Raw genomic sequence first — 13184 nt, forward strand, 5'->3', positions numbered from 1 at the left:
GATCCACACAGTCGAATGCCTTTGCATAGTCAATAAAACACAGGCAAACATCTTTCTGGTATTCTCTGCTTTCAGCCAAGATCCATCTGACATCAACAATGATATCCCTCATTCCACATCGTCTTTTTAATCTGGCTTGTGTTTCTGGCAGTTCCCTGTGGATGTACTGTTGTAATCATTTTTGAATTATCTTCAGCAAAATTTTACTTGTGTGTAATACTAATGATATTGTTCAATTATTTCTGCATTCTATTGGATCAGCTTTGTTTGGAATAGTCACAAACATGGATCTCTCCTAGTCAGTTGGCCAGGTAGCTGTCTTCCAAATTTCTTGGCATAGACACGTGAACATCTCCAGCACCGCATATGTTTGTTCAAACACCTCATTCGTACTCTGTCAATTCCTAGAGCCTTGTTTTTCACCAATACCTTCAGTGCAGCTTGGGCTTCTTCCTTCAAATAACATCGGTTCTTGATCATATAGTACCTCCTGAAATGGTTGAACACCAACCAATTCTTTTTGGTACAGTGACTGTGTATTCCTTCCATCTACTTTTGTTGCTTCCTGAGTCGTTCAATATTTTGCTGATAGAATCTTTTAAAATTGCATCTTGAGGGGTGAATTTTTTCCTCAGTTCTTTCAGCTTGAGAAATGCCTACCATGTTCTTCCCTTTTTGGTTTTCTAACTCCAGGTCTTTGCACCTTTTATTATAATATTTTGCTTTGTCTTCTCGAGCTGCTCTTTGAAAGCTTCTCTTCAGCTGTGTAAAAACTGCTTGAGGGCAGTGTCTGACCTCCAACTTCACGAGGAGAAAGTAGAATCAAGATCATAACAAATTATGTAGCCCAAGGGTGAGTCCTATGAGACGGGGGTCAGACATGCCTTCTCTCTCCACCATCTTTACCAGTTCTGACACCAACAGCCCACTCTCTATTTCTCTGCTGGGTTCAATAATTCATTGCAATGGCCACACAGAACTCACAGACCATACTCACAATTGTGGGCTTTATTAGGGAAGTAACAGTTACAATTCAGTCTCAGGAACACTCAGGATACCTTTCTACCATCAGGATAGCCTCTCCCCAGCTGTACTTGCAGGCATGCCTCTCCCCAGCCCTCAGTCTCTGCCCAGAGGCACTCAGCTTTCTCTCTCTGTGGGCCAGAAAGTCCACTGCATTGTCTCCTGCTGCCTGGTCTCTGCTGCTGGGTCTCTCCTGTTGTTGGTTTCCTTCATCATTTCTTCCATTTGCTTTAGCTACTCTACATTGAAGAGAAAGTTTCAGAGTCTCTTCTGACATCCATTTTGGTCTTTTCTTTCTTTCCTGTCTTTTTAATGATCTCTTGCTTTCTTCATGTATGATGTCCTTGCTGTCATCCCACAACACGTCCAGTCTTTGCTGGTTAGTGCTCAATTCGTCAAAACTAAAACTATTTTGACATGGTCTTTAAATTCAGGTGGAATATACTGAAGGTCTTATTTTGGCTCTTGTGGACTTATTTTAATTTTCTTCAGCTTCAACTTGAATTTGCATATGAGCAATTGATGATCTGTTCCAGATCAGCCCCTGGCCTTGTTCTGACAGATGATATTGAGCTTTTTCATCTTCTCTTTCCACAGATGTAGTAGATTTGGTTCCTGTGTTTTCTGTCCAGTGAGGTCCACATGTATAGTCACCGTTTTTGTTGTTGAAAAAGTGTTTTTAATGAATAAGTTGTTGGTCTTACAGAATTCTATCATGCAATCTCCAGCATCATTTCTATCACCATGGCTATATTTTCCAGCTACCAATCCTTCTTGTTTGTTTCCAACTTTCACATTCCAATCACCAATTATTATCAATGCATCTTGGTTGCATGTTTCATCAATTTCAGACTGCAGAAGTTGGTAAAAATCTTCAATTTCCTCATCTTTAGCATTAGCGGTTGGTGCATAAATTTGAATAATAGTTGTATTAACTGGTCTTCCTGTATGTGTGGGGATATTATCCTATCTCTGACAGTATTGTACTTCAGGATTGATCTTGAAACGTTCTTTTTGAAGATGAATGCAATGCAATTCCTCTTCAATTTGTCATTCCCAGCATTTAGACCATATGACTGTCTAATTCAAAATGACCAATACCAGTCCGTTTCAGCTCACCAGTTGCCTAGGATATCGATCATTATGTACTCCATTTCATTTTTGATGACTTCCAGTTTTCCTAGATTCATACTTCATACATTCTACATTCTGATTATTAATGGATGCTCGCAGCTTGTTTCTTCTCATTTTGAGTCATGCCAACTCAGCAAATGAAGGTCCTGAAAGCTTGACTCCATTCATGTCGTTAAGGTTGACTCTACTTTGAGGAGGCAGATCTTACCTTGTATTTTGAGTGCCTTCCAAACTGAGGGGCTCGTCTTCCAGTACTATGTCAAACAATGTCCCGCTGCTATTCATAAGGTTTTCTCTGGACAATTTTTTCAGAAGTATACTGCCATGTCCTTCTTCCTAGTCTGTCTTAGTCTGGAAGCTCCACTGAAACCTGTCCACCAAAGATGACCCTGATGGTATTTGAAATACTGGTGGCACAGCTTCCAGTATCACAGCAACAGGAAAGCTACCACAGTATGACAAACTGACAGACACATGGTGGCAACTAAGGTTTAAAACAAGTTTTTGTTTTCATTTTATTTTCTTCTTTTTTTCCCCAAGACAAATCCAAAGTCTATAAATAGGGATCTGTCATAGTTCCAACTCTAAGTGTATACCAAGATTTCCATACTCACACCAATAGAATGTGGATGTCTAGAGTGGTCCAGCTCCTAACAGGAAATTCCTTACCCCTCTCAGTTCTGGGTATGGGTATGAGGAGAAGGGAAATATCAAATGAATAGGATATGAGAATGCAGTTCAGTCAAATTAGCAGATAAGGGAATTTACTATAGGTCTAGAAAGACAAATCTTTAATATCACTGTCCAGGTTCTACAGTTTGTGTACCATAGTCCACCTTAAGTTTGTCTCCTTTACTTACTTTCTAAGTGGGAGTTTTTCTAGGGGTTTTCTTATTTGCCTTTCACAATTATAATTTAAGTACATTGAGGTCTGAATATTTAGGCCACAGGCTTCAATATTAAAAAGAGTCAAACCGAAAAATAATTAAGAAAATTGAAATCCAGGAGAAAACCCAGACTTAGAGTTGAATATAATAGAAAAATTATGACACTAAGTTTTCTTTCACTTTGGTTTGTAAGAGATACAGTTGCATTATATTTAGTCAGAGCGTTGTTAACATTGCAAGGATGGTGGAAAAATAGGCAAATGTGCTGCTACCCAAATAATAGACATGATTCTGCAGGAACAAGAAGCCATATTATTATTTCTGCTGTTTGTTTACATAAGCTAACAAATCCAGCTTTTTGTTTAAATTAATTTTACTTTTATTTGCAACTGAAAAAGCAAATGAAAAATGAATGGTATGAGAAATAGGATTCTTGGTAGTAAAAATTTCTTACACGATTCCTACTAACCTCTTCCGCCTCATTCCTATCTCTGACTAATTTCCAGTCTTCCTTTGTATTCGTTTCTTGCATGGTATTATTTCAATGTTTTTTTTTCCTGGATTTCTCCCAATACATCATTCATATAAGGCAGTTGTGTAAAGGGGATTCAGAAGCATTTAATGCTATGATTTTCCCTCCAGGCACTGCTTAGGTGCAATCCATAAATTTTGATATGAGGCGTTTTCATTTAGTTTATTTGTTGTTTTGTTGTTAGCTAACTTCAAGTAGGCCCCCAAATCATGGTGACTCAATACACAATGGAGCTAAGTGCTGCCTGTTCCTACAGCATCTCCATAGTCATTTGGGTATTGGACCATTGTGATTCATACGTTTTTCATTGACTGATTTGCAAAAGTAGATCGCCAGGCCCTTCTTCCTGTATGTCTTAGTCTGGAAGCTCTGCTGAAACTTGTTCAGAATCAAAGCAACAAACAGGCCTCCACAGACCTATGGGTGGTGGCAGTGGACAAGGTATGTCAGCCAGAAATGAACCTGGGTCTCCTCCATAACCTGTTGCCATCGAGTAGATTCCGACTCATAGTGACCCTATAGGAAAGAGTAGAACTGCCCCATAGGGTTTTCAAGAAGCGGCTGGTGGATTTGAACTGCCAACCTTATGGTTAGCAGCCAAGCTCTTAACCACTGCGCCACCAAGGTTCTGGGCTTCCCGCACAGAAGGTGAAAATTCTACCACCGAACACCACTTCATGTTTATCACATGCCTATATATTAATGAACTATTTAAAGGCATTTAATTTACTAGCAAAAAGGAGCTCAACCATGGTGAAATTCTGATTCCTGTGATAATAAGTTTTAGAAATGTAGAATATTCACATTTAATCAGTGTCTCTATACTCCTCCCAAAGAATACAAGCAAGGACCTTAGGACATTTTACCTCAGATCAGCCCCTTCTATTTTATTTGTTGTGGTTTGGAATTTTAATGTCACCTGTGGTAGGTAGAATAATAGCCACCCAATGCTGTCTACATTAGGGCCCTGGTGGTACAGTGGTTAAGCATTGGACTGCTAACCAAAAGGTCAGCAATTCAAATCCACTAGCAGCTCCTTGGAAACCCTATGGTGCAGTTCTACGCTGACCTATAGGGTTGCTATAAGTCAGATTCGACTGGACGGCAACAGGTTTGGGTTTTTTTTGTTATGCTATCTGCATCCTAATCCCCAAAACCTGTGAATATGTTATTTTACATGACAAAAGAGGCACTGCAAATTTAATTAAATTAAGGATTTTGAGATGGGTAGATTATCCTGGATTATCTCAGTGGACCCAATATAATCACAAGGGTGATTATAAGTGAAAAAGGGAGGCAGGAGAGTAAGAAAAGGCTACGTGAGCACAGAAGCAGAGGTGAGAGTGATGTGATCGCTGCAACAATGGCATGAGCCAAGGAGTGCAGGCAGTATCTAAAACAAGAAAATGATTCTTCCCCTAGAGCCACAATATGGAGCACAGCCATTCCGACACCTTATTTTTAGCCCACTCAGAGTCATTTCAGATTTCTGACTCCAAGAATTTTAAGATAATAAATTTTTGTTGTTTTAAAAACTAAATTTATCATAATTTGTTAAGGCAGCAATAGGAAACTAATTGTTGTTGTTGGTAGGTGCCATCGAGTTGGTTCCGACTCATAGTGACCCTATGTACAACAAAATAAAACAATGCCAGGTCCTGTGCTATCCTCACAATCCTTGCTATGTTTTAGCCCATTGTTGCAGCCACTGTGTCAATCCATCTCATTCAGGGTCTGCCTCTTTTTCACAGACCATCTACTTTAACAAGCATGATGTCCTTCTCCAGGGACTGATCTCTTCTGATAACGTGTCCAAAACACGTGAGACAAGTCACTCCATCCTTGCTTCTAAGGAGCATTCTGACTGTACTTCTTCCAAGACAGATCTGTTCATTCTTCTGGCAGTCCATGGTATATTCACTATTCTTCACTAACACCATAATTCAAATGAGTCAGTTCTTCCATCTTCCTTATTCACTGACCAGCTTTCATATGCATATAAGTCAACTGAAAACACTGTTGCTTGGGTCAGGAGCACCTTAGTCTTCAAGGTGACATCTTTGCTTTTTAACACTTTAAAGAGGTCTTTTGCAGCAGATTTGACCAATACAGTGCGTCATTTGACTTTTTGACTGCTGCTTCCATGGGCGTTGATTGTGGATACAAATAAAATGAAATCCTTGACAACTTCAACATTTTTTCTCTTTATCATAATGTTGCTTATTGGTCCAGTTGTGAGGATTTTTGTTTCCTTTATGTTGAGGTGTAATCCATACTGAAGATTGTGGTGTGTGATCTTCATCAGTGCTTCAAGTCCTCTTCACTTTCAGCAAGTAAGTTTGTGTCATCTGCATATCACAGATTGTCAGTGATCTTCCTCCAATCCTGATGCCTCCTGCTTCTTCATATAGTCCAGCTTCTTGGATTATTTGTTGACGCATGGCTTCATTTTAAACCACGTAGTATTCCCTTGTTCTGCCTGAACAATTGCCTCTTCGTCTATGTACAGGTTCTGCATGAGCAAAATTAAATGTTCTGGAATTCCCATTCTTCACAGTGTTATCCATAATTTGTTATGATCCACACAGTCAAATGCCTTTGCATAGTCAATAAAACACAAGTAAACATCTTTCTGGTATTCTCTGCTTTCAGCCAAGATCCAGCTGACATCAGCAATGATATCCTTCATTCCACATCGTCTTTTTAATCTGGCTTATGTTTCTGGCAGCTCCCTGTGGATGTACTGTTGTAATCATTTTTGAATTATCTTCAGCCAAATTTTACTTGTGTGTGATATTAATGATATTGTTTGATAATTTCTGCTTTCTTTGAATCACCTTTGTTTTGAATGAGCACAAATATGGATCTCTTCCTGTCCTTTAATCTATAGACCAGTCCCTATCCCCATTTCACAGTTACCGTTTTTACTTCTGTCAATTTAGTGCTCATGATTACTAATTTATTCCATCACAACTATTTCTTGCTTCACACTTCAGCCTTTGGGTTCATTTCATTTGTCATAAAGAATGTCTTCATTAAGTTCTTTCAGTGAAGATTTTTTATGGTGCATTCTATTTGTCTTTGTGTGGAGTTGTACTTATTATGCCTTAATCCACAAGTGAGTGATTATCTGGGTATAGAACTCTCTTTTCTCAGAGCACTGTCAATGTATTACTCAATTGTCTTCTTGCCTATAAGGTGGTTTTGGGAAGACAATTAGTCACCGTGTAGGTTTTACTTTTTTTCTCCTATAAATTGCTTCCTTAAACTTTTTTTAGTTAATTACTAATTCAACTATTTCCTTTTATAGTTAATTAGTAATAAGGAAGATAATTAACTATAATAGTCATTCTCTTACATAAAATAAAAAAGTTTACTCTTGATGTGGAATCAAATGCAATTATGTTTTTCAAATTGACGGTCAGGACCTCGGACACAAATTTTGTTTTTTCTGGCAACTTTCTTTAATTCTTTATTCTTAGCTCTAGTACATGTTTCTGTGTAATTGTTTATTCCCAGTTCCCTTTAAAACTTGTTTATTGTAGTTCATCTAGTTTGGTGAAACATTTTATTCTCTAGTTGTTTTCATAAAGAAGTTTGAAGAATTAAAATACCTAGTATACTTTGTCTATTTTGTTAATTTGTGTCCTGTCTCATTTATTCCCTAATCATTCTGGTCAGAGGTTAACCAATTAAAAAATCATCTTTTTTTAATGGTGTCTATTTTATTTATTTCTACATTAATTTTTATCATTTCTTCTATTTACTTTTGGTTTAACTTGCTCTTATTTTTCTATTTCCTAAAGATGGAAGCTGAAGTCATTGATTTGAGACCTTTCATATTTGCTGATACATTTTATACTAATTACTGTTTATGAGTTGGTTGGTTTTTTATGTATTTTCCATGTCTCTACGTAACTTCTTAAATATATGCAACGTGTTTTAATTGATTTAATTACCTTATTTGCAAATTCTAGTATCTTTTTCAGTTCTGAGTCAGTTATAATTGATTGATTTTTCTCTTTATTATTGTTTGAATTTTCTTGCTTCTGTAGATGCCTAGTAATTTTTTAATAAATGGCAGACACTGTGAATTTTACCTTCTTGGATGCTGGACATTTTTGTTTCCCTATAAGTATTTTTAAGCTTTGTTGGAAACAGTTTGATGCTTTTGGGTCTTACTTTTATAATTTGTTAGGCAGAACTAGAAAAGTGTTCACTCGAGAGATAATTATTCTCCAAGACTGAGATGAGATGCTCTGTGTGTTGTTGTTGTTAGTGTTGTTGAGTCTGTTCTGACTCACAGAAACTCTATGTACAATAGAACAAAATATTGCCCAGTCCTGTGCCATCATCACAATTGTTGCTATATTTGAGCCCATTGTTGTAGCCACTGTGTTGGTCCATCTTCTTGAGGGTCTTCATCATTTTTGCTGACCCTCTACTTTATGAAGCATTATATCCTTCTCCAGGAACTGCTCCCTCCTGATAACATGTCCAAAATAAGTCAGATGAAGTCTCACCATCCTTGCTTCTAAGGAGCATTTTGGCTGTACTTCTTCCAAGACAAATGTGCTTGTTCATTTGTCAGTCTATGATATATTCAATATTCTTCACCAGCACCATAATTCAAATGCATCAATTCTTCTTCGGTCTTCCTTATTCATTGACCAGCTTTCCCATGCGTATATAGCAATTTAAAATATCATGGCTTGGATCTGGAGCATCTCAGTTCTTAAAGTCACATCTTTGCTTTTTAACACGTTAAAGAGGTCTTTTGCAGTAGATTTGCCCAATGCAATACATTGTATGATTGCTTGACTGTTGCTTCCATGAGCATTGGTTGTGGATCCAAGTAAAATGAAATCCTTGACAACTTCAATCTTTTTTCCCTTTATCATGATGTTGTTTATTGGTCCAGTTGTGAGGATTTTTGTTTTCTTTATGCTGAGATGTAATCCATACTGAAGGCTGTAGTATCTGATCATCATCAGTAAGTGCTTCCAGTCTTCTTCACTTTCAGCAAGCAAGGTTGAGTCATCTGAATATCGTACATTGTTAGTGAGACTACCTCCAATGCTAATGCCACATTTTTCTCCTCATAGTCCAGCTTCTTAGGTTATTTGCTCAGCATACAGATTAACTAAGTATGATGAGAGGATATAACCCTGACGCAAACCTTTTCTGATTTTATACCATGCGGTATCCTATTGATCTGTTGGAATGACAACCTCTTTGCCTATGTACAGTTCCTCATGAGCATAATTAAGTGTTCTGCAATTCCCATTCTTTGCAATTTAATCCATATTTTGTTATGATCCACACTGTTGAATGTCTTTGCGTAGTTAATAAAACACAGGTAAACACCTTTCTGGTATTCTGTGCTTTCAGCCAAGATCCATCTGACATCGACATTGATATCTTTCGTTCCACATCCTCTTCTGAATCCAGCTTGAGTTTCTGGCAGTTCCCCGTGGATGTACTGCTGCTACTACTTTTGAATTATGTGATGGTTAAGGTTGTATGTCAGCTTGGCTAGGCCATTATTCTCAGTGTTTTGGCAGTTGTATAATGTTGTGATCACCCCCATGATGGAATCTGCTGAGTGGTACTGGCGGAGGCAGGACCTGTGGTAGTTCACCGTCCCCTCAGTTTCATCTCTCTGCCTTCCGCTGGTTACTTCCTGCCTGCTCGCCTTGCCAAGGTTTTTGGCTTGTTCCAGACTCAGCAGCTGCCTCTTGTTGTCTCACCTCCAGTTCGTGGGACTTGAGCTAGTAGCTTACCTGTTGATCTTGGAATTCGTCGAACTTCTCAGCCTACAAGCAAGAGTCTGGTTCCTCAACCAGCTGACCTTGGGTTCGCCAGCCCCTGCAGCTACGTGAACCAGGAGAAACCTTGCAGTCTTGTCTGCTGATTTTGGAATTCACTGACTTTTATAGCCTGTGAGCGGGAGCTCCTTTCTGACCTGCCGACCTTGGATTCACCAGCTTCTGCAGCTCCGTGAATTGGGAGAGGCCTCCACCCTGATCCGTGGACTTGGGACGTTTTAGCCTCTATAATTGCGTGAGCTATTTCCTTGATATAAATCTCTATATATATATATTTATATGCTTTACTGGTTTTGCTTCTCTAGAGTACCCAGCCTAAGACAAATTATCTTCAGCAAAACTTTACCTGCGTGTGATATTAATGATGTTGTTCGATATTATACACATTCTGTTGGATCACCTTTCTTTGGAATGGACACAAATATTAATCTCTTCCAGTCAGTTGGCCAGATAGCTGTCTTCCAAATTTCTTGGCATAGAAGAGTGAGCACTTCTAGAGTTGCATCCAGTTATTGAAACATTTCAATTGGTGTTCCATCAGTTCCTTGAGACTTGTTTTTCACCAATGCTGTCAGTGCAACTTGGACCTCTTCCTTCAGTACCATTGGTTCTTGATCATGTGCTACCTCCTGAAATGGTTGAAAGTCAACCAATTCTTTTTGGTTCAGTGGCCATAGTTTCCGGAGTTCCACAAGTCTCTATCAGACAGGTAAGTTGGGTCTTATTTATGAATTTGAATTTTGTTCTACAATTTTCTGCCACTCTGTTCAGGACCTCATACTGTGATCCCTGTCAGAGCTGTCGGTAGAGTTAAGTGGATACCATCTAGCTCTTCTGGTCTCAGGCTAGTGGAGGCTGTGGTTCATATGGTCCATTAGTCCTTTAGACTAATTGTTTCCTTGAGTCTTTGGTTTTCTTCACTCTTCTTTGCTCCAGATGGGAAGAGACCAATTGTTGTATCTTTCCTGGTCACTCACAAGCTTTTAAGACTACAGTCACTACTCACCAAGGCAGTATGTAGAACACTGTCTTTATGGACTATGTTATGCCAATTGTCCTGGATGATACCTGAGGCTATGGTTCTAAGCACTCAAGTCCAGTGATTCAATTCTGTGAGGTGTTTGGTTATGACTAAGACGTTTTCATGACTGTACTCGCTGTTTGCTCTGTTGTATACCACTATCCTTTCCATCGTCTTTTGATGCTTCCTGTTTCATTAAATTTTTTGCCCATAGTATCCTTTGTTATTGCAACTCAAGGCTTGAATTTTTTTCTTCAGTTCTTTCAGCTCAAGAAATGCTGAGAGAGTTCTTCCCTTTTGGTTTTCTAACTCCAGGTCTTTGCACATTTCACTATAGTTCTTCACTTTGTCTTCTCTAGCCACCCTTAGAAATCTACTGTTCAGCTCTTTTAATCATTTCTTCTGTTTGCTTTAGCTACTCTACATTCGAGAGCAATTTTCAGAGTCTTCTCTGACATCCATTTTAGCCTTTTCTTTCTTATCTGTCTTTTTAATGACCTTTTGCTTTCTTCGTTTATGATATCCTTGATGTCACCCCAGAATCTGCCTGGTCCTTGGTCATTAACGTTCAATGCATCAAATCTGCTATTGAGATGGTCTTTAAATTCAGGTGGGATATACTAATGTCATATTCTTTGGTCCTTGTGGACTTGTTTTAATTTTCTTCAGTTTCAATTTGAACTTTCATATGAGCAATTGATGGTCTGTTCCGTAGTTTAGCCCCGGTCTTGTTTTGACTGATGATGTTGAGCTTCTCCATAGTCTGTTTTCACAGATGTATTCAGTTTGACTCCTGTATATTCCATCAAGCAAGATCCACGTGTACAGCCATTATTTATGTTGTTGAAAACAGATATTTACAATGAAGAAGTCCTTGGTCTTGCAAAATTCTATCATGTGATGCATTGTTTCTATCACTAAAGCCATATTTTCCAACTACTGTTTCTTCTTTTTTTTCAACTTTCACATTCCAATCACCAGTAATCATCAATGCATTTTGATTGCATGTTTGATCAATTTCAGACTGCAGAAGTTGGTAAAAATCTTTAATTTCCTCATCTTTAGCATTAGTGGTTGGTGTGTAAATTTGAAAAATAGTCGTATTAACTGGTCTTCCTTGTGGCATATGGATTTTATCCTATCACTGACAGCCTTGTACTTCAGGACAGATCTTGAAATGTTCATTTTGACAATGAATGTGACACCATTCCTCTTCAAGTTGTCATTTCTGACATAGAAGACCACATGATCATACAATTGAAAATGGCCAGTTTCAGTCCATTTCAACTCACTAATGACTAAGCTATCGATCTTTATGCAACCCATTTCATTTTTGATGACTTCCAATTTTCCTTGATTCATAATTTGTACATTCCATGTTATGATTATTAATGGATGTTTGTAGCTGTTTCTTCTCATTTTGAGTCCTGTCACATCAGAAATGAAGGTCCTGAAAGCTTGACTCCATCCACGTCATTAAGGTTGACTCTACTTTGAGGAGGCTGCTCTTCCCGACTAGGGAAGACTAGTATCTGGAGTGCCTTCCAACCTGAAGAGCTCATCTTCCAGCACTATATCAGACAGTATTCCACTGCTATCCATAAGATTTCACTGGCCAATCTTTTTCAGAAGTAGATTGCCAGGTCCTTCTTCCTAACCTGTCTTAGTCTGGAAGCTCAGCTAAAACTTGTCCATCATGGGTGACCCAGCTATATTTGAAATACTGGTGGCATAGCTTCTAGCATCACAACAACATGCAAACCACCACGATATGACAAAGTGACAGACAAGTGGTGGTATTCTATGTATTCTAAACAATTGTTGTTGTTGTTAGGTGCGGTCGAGTCCGTTCCGACTCATAGCGACCCTATATACAACAGAAAGAAAAACTGTTGGGTTCCGTGTCATCCTCACTATTATTGTTATGCTTGAGTCCATTGTTGCAGCCACTGTGTCAATCCATTTCATTAAGGGTCTTCCTCTTTTTCAGTGACCTCTACTTTACCAAGCATGATGTGTATGATGGTTAAGATTGTATATCAACTTGGCTAAGCCATGATTCTCAGTGTTTTGGCAGTTGTATATTGTTGTAATCACTTCTTTGTTGGTATTTGATATGCGATCACCCCCACAATGGAATCTGCTGAGTGGTACTTGTGGGGGTGGGGCCTGTGGTGGCTCACCACTCCCTCAGCCTTCATCTCTCCACCATCCACTGGCTACTTCCTTCCTGCTTGCCTTGCCAAGGTTTTTGGCTTGTTCCAGACCCAGCAGCTGCCTCCTGTCATCTCACCTCCAGTTCTTGGGACTTGAACTAGCAGCTTACCTGTCAATCTTGGAATTCATCCATCTTCAGAGCCCGTGAGCAAGAGTCCTGTTCCCCAACCTACTGATCTTGGGTTCACCAGCCCCTGCAGCTATGGGAATCAGGAGAAACCTTGAGGTCTTGTCTGCTGATCTTGGAATTCATCGACCTTCACAGCCTGTGAGTGGGAGCCCTGCTCTCCGACCTGCCAACATTGGGTTAACCGGTCTCTGTGGCTGTGTGAATTGAGAGAGGCCTCTACCCCGATCCATGGACTTGGGAAGTTCTAGCCTCTACAATCACGTGAGTTGTTTCCTTGATATAAATCTCTCTATATATTTATACGCTTTACTGGTTTTGCTTCTCTAGAGAACCCAGCCTAAGACAATGTGCTTCTCCAGGGACTGGTCCTTCCTGATAACATGTCCAAAGTATGTGAGATGAAGTTTTGTCA

The sequence above is a fragment of the Trichechus manatus genome, unplaced genomic scaffold (assembly GCF_000243295.1).
Source record: "Trichechus manatus latirostris isolate Lorelei unplaced genomic scaffold, TriManLat1.0 scaffold00056, whole genome shotgun sequence".
NCBI classification, from domain to species: domain Eukaryota; kingdom Metazoa; phylum Chordata; class Mammalia; order Sirenia; family Trichechidae; genus Trichechus; species Trichechus manatus.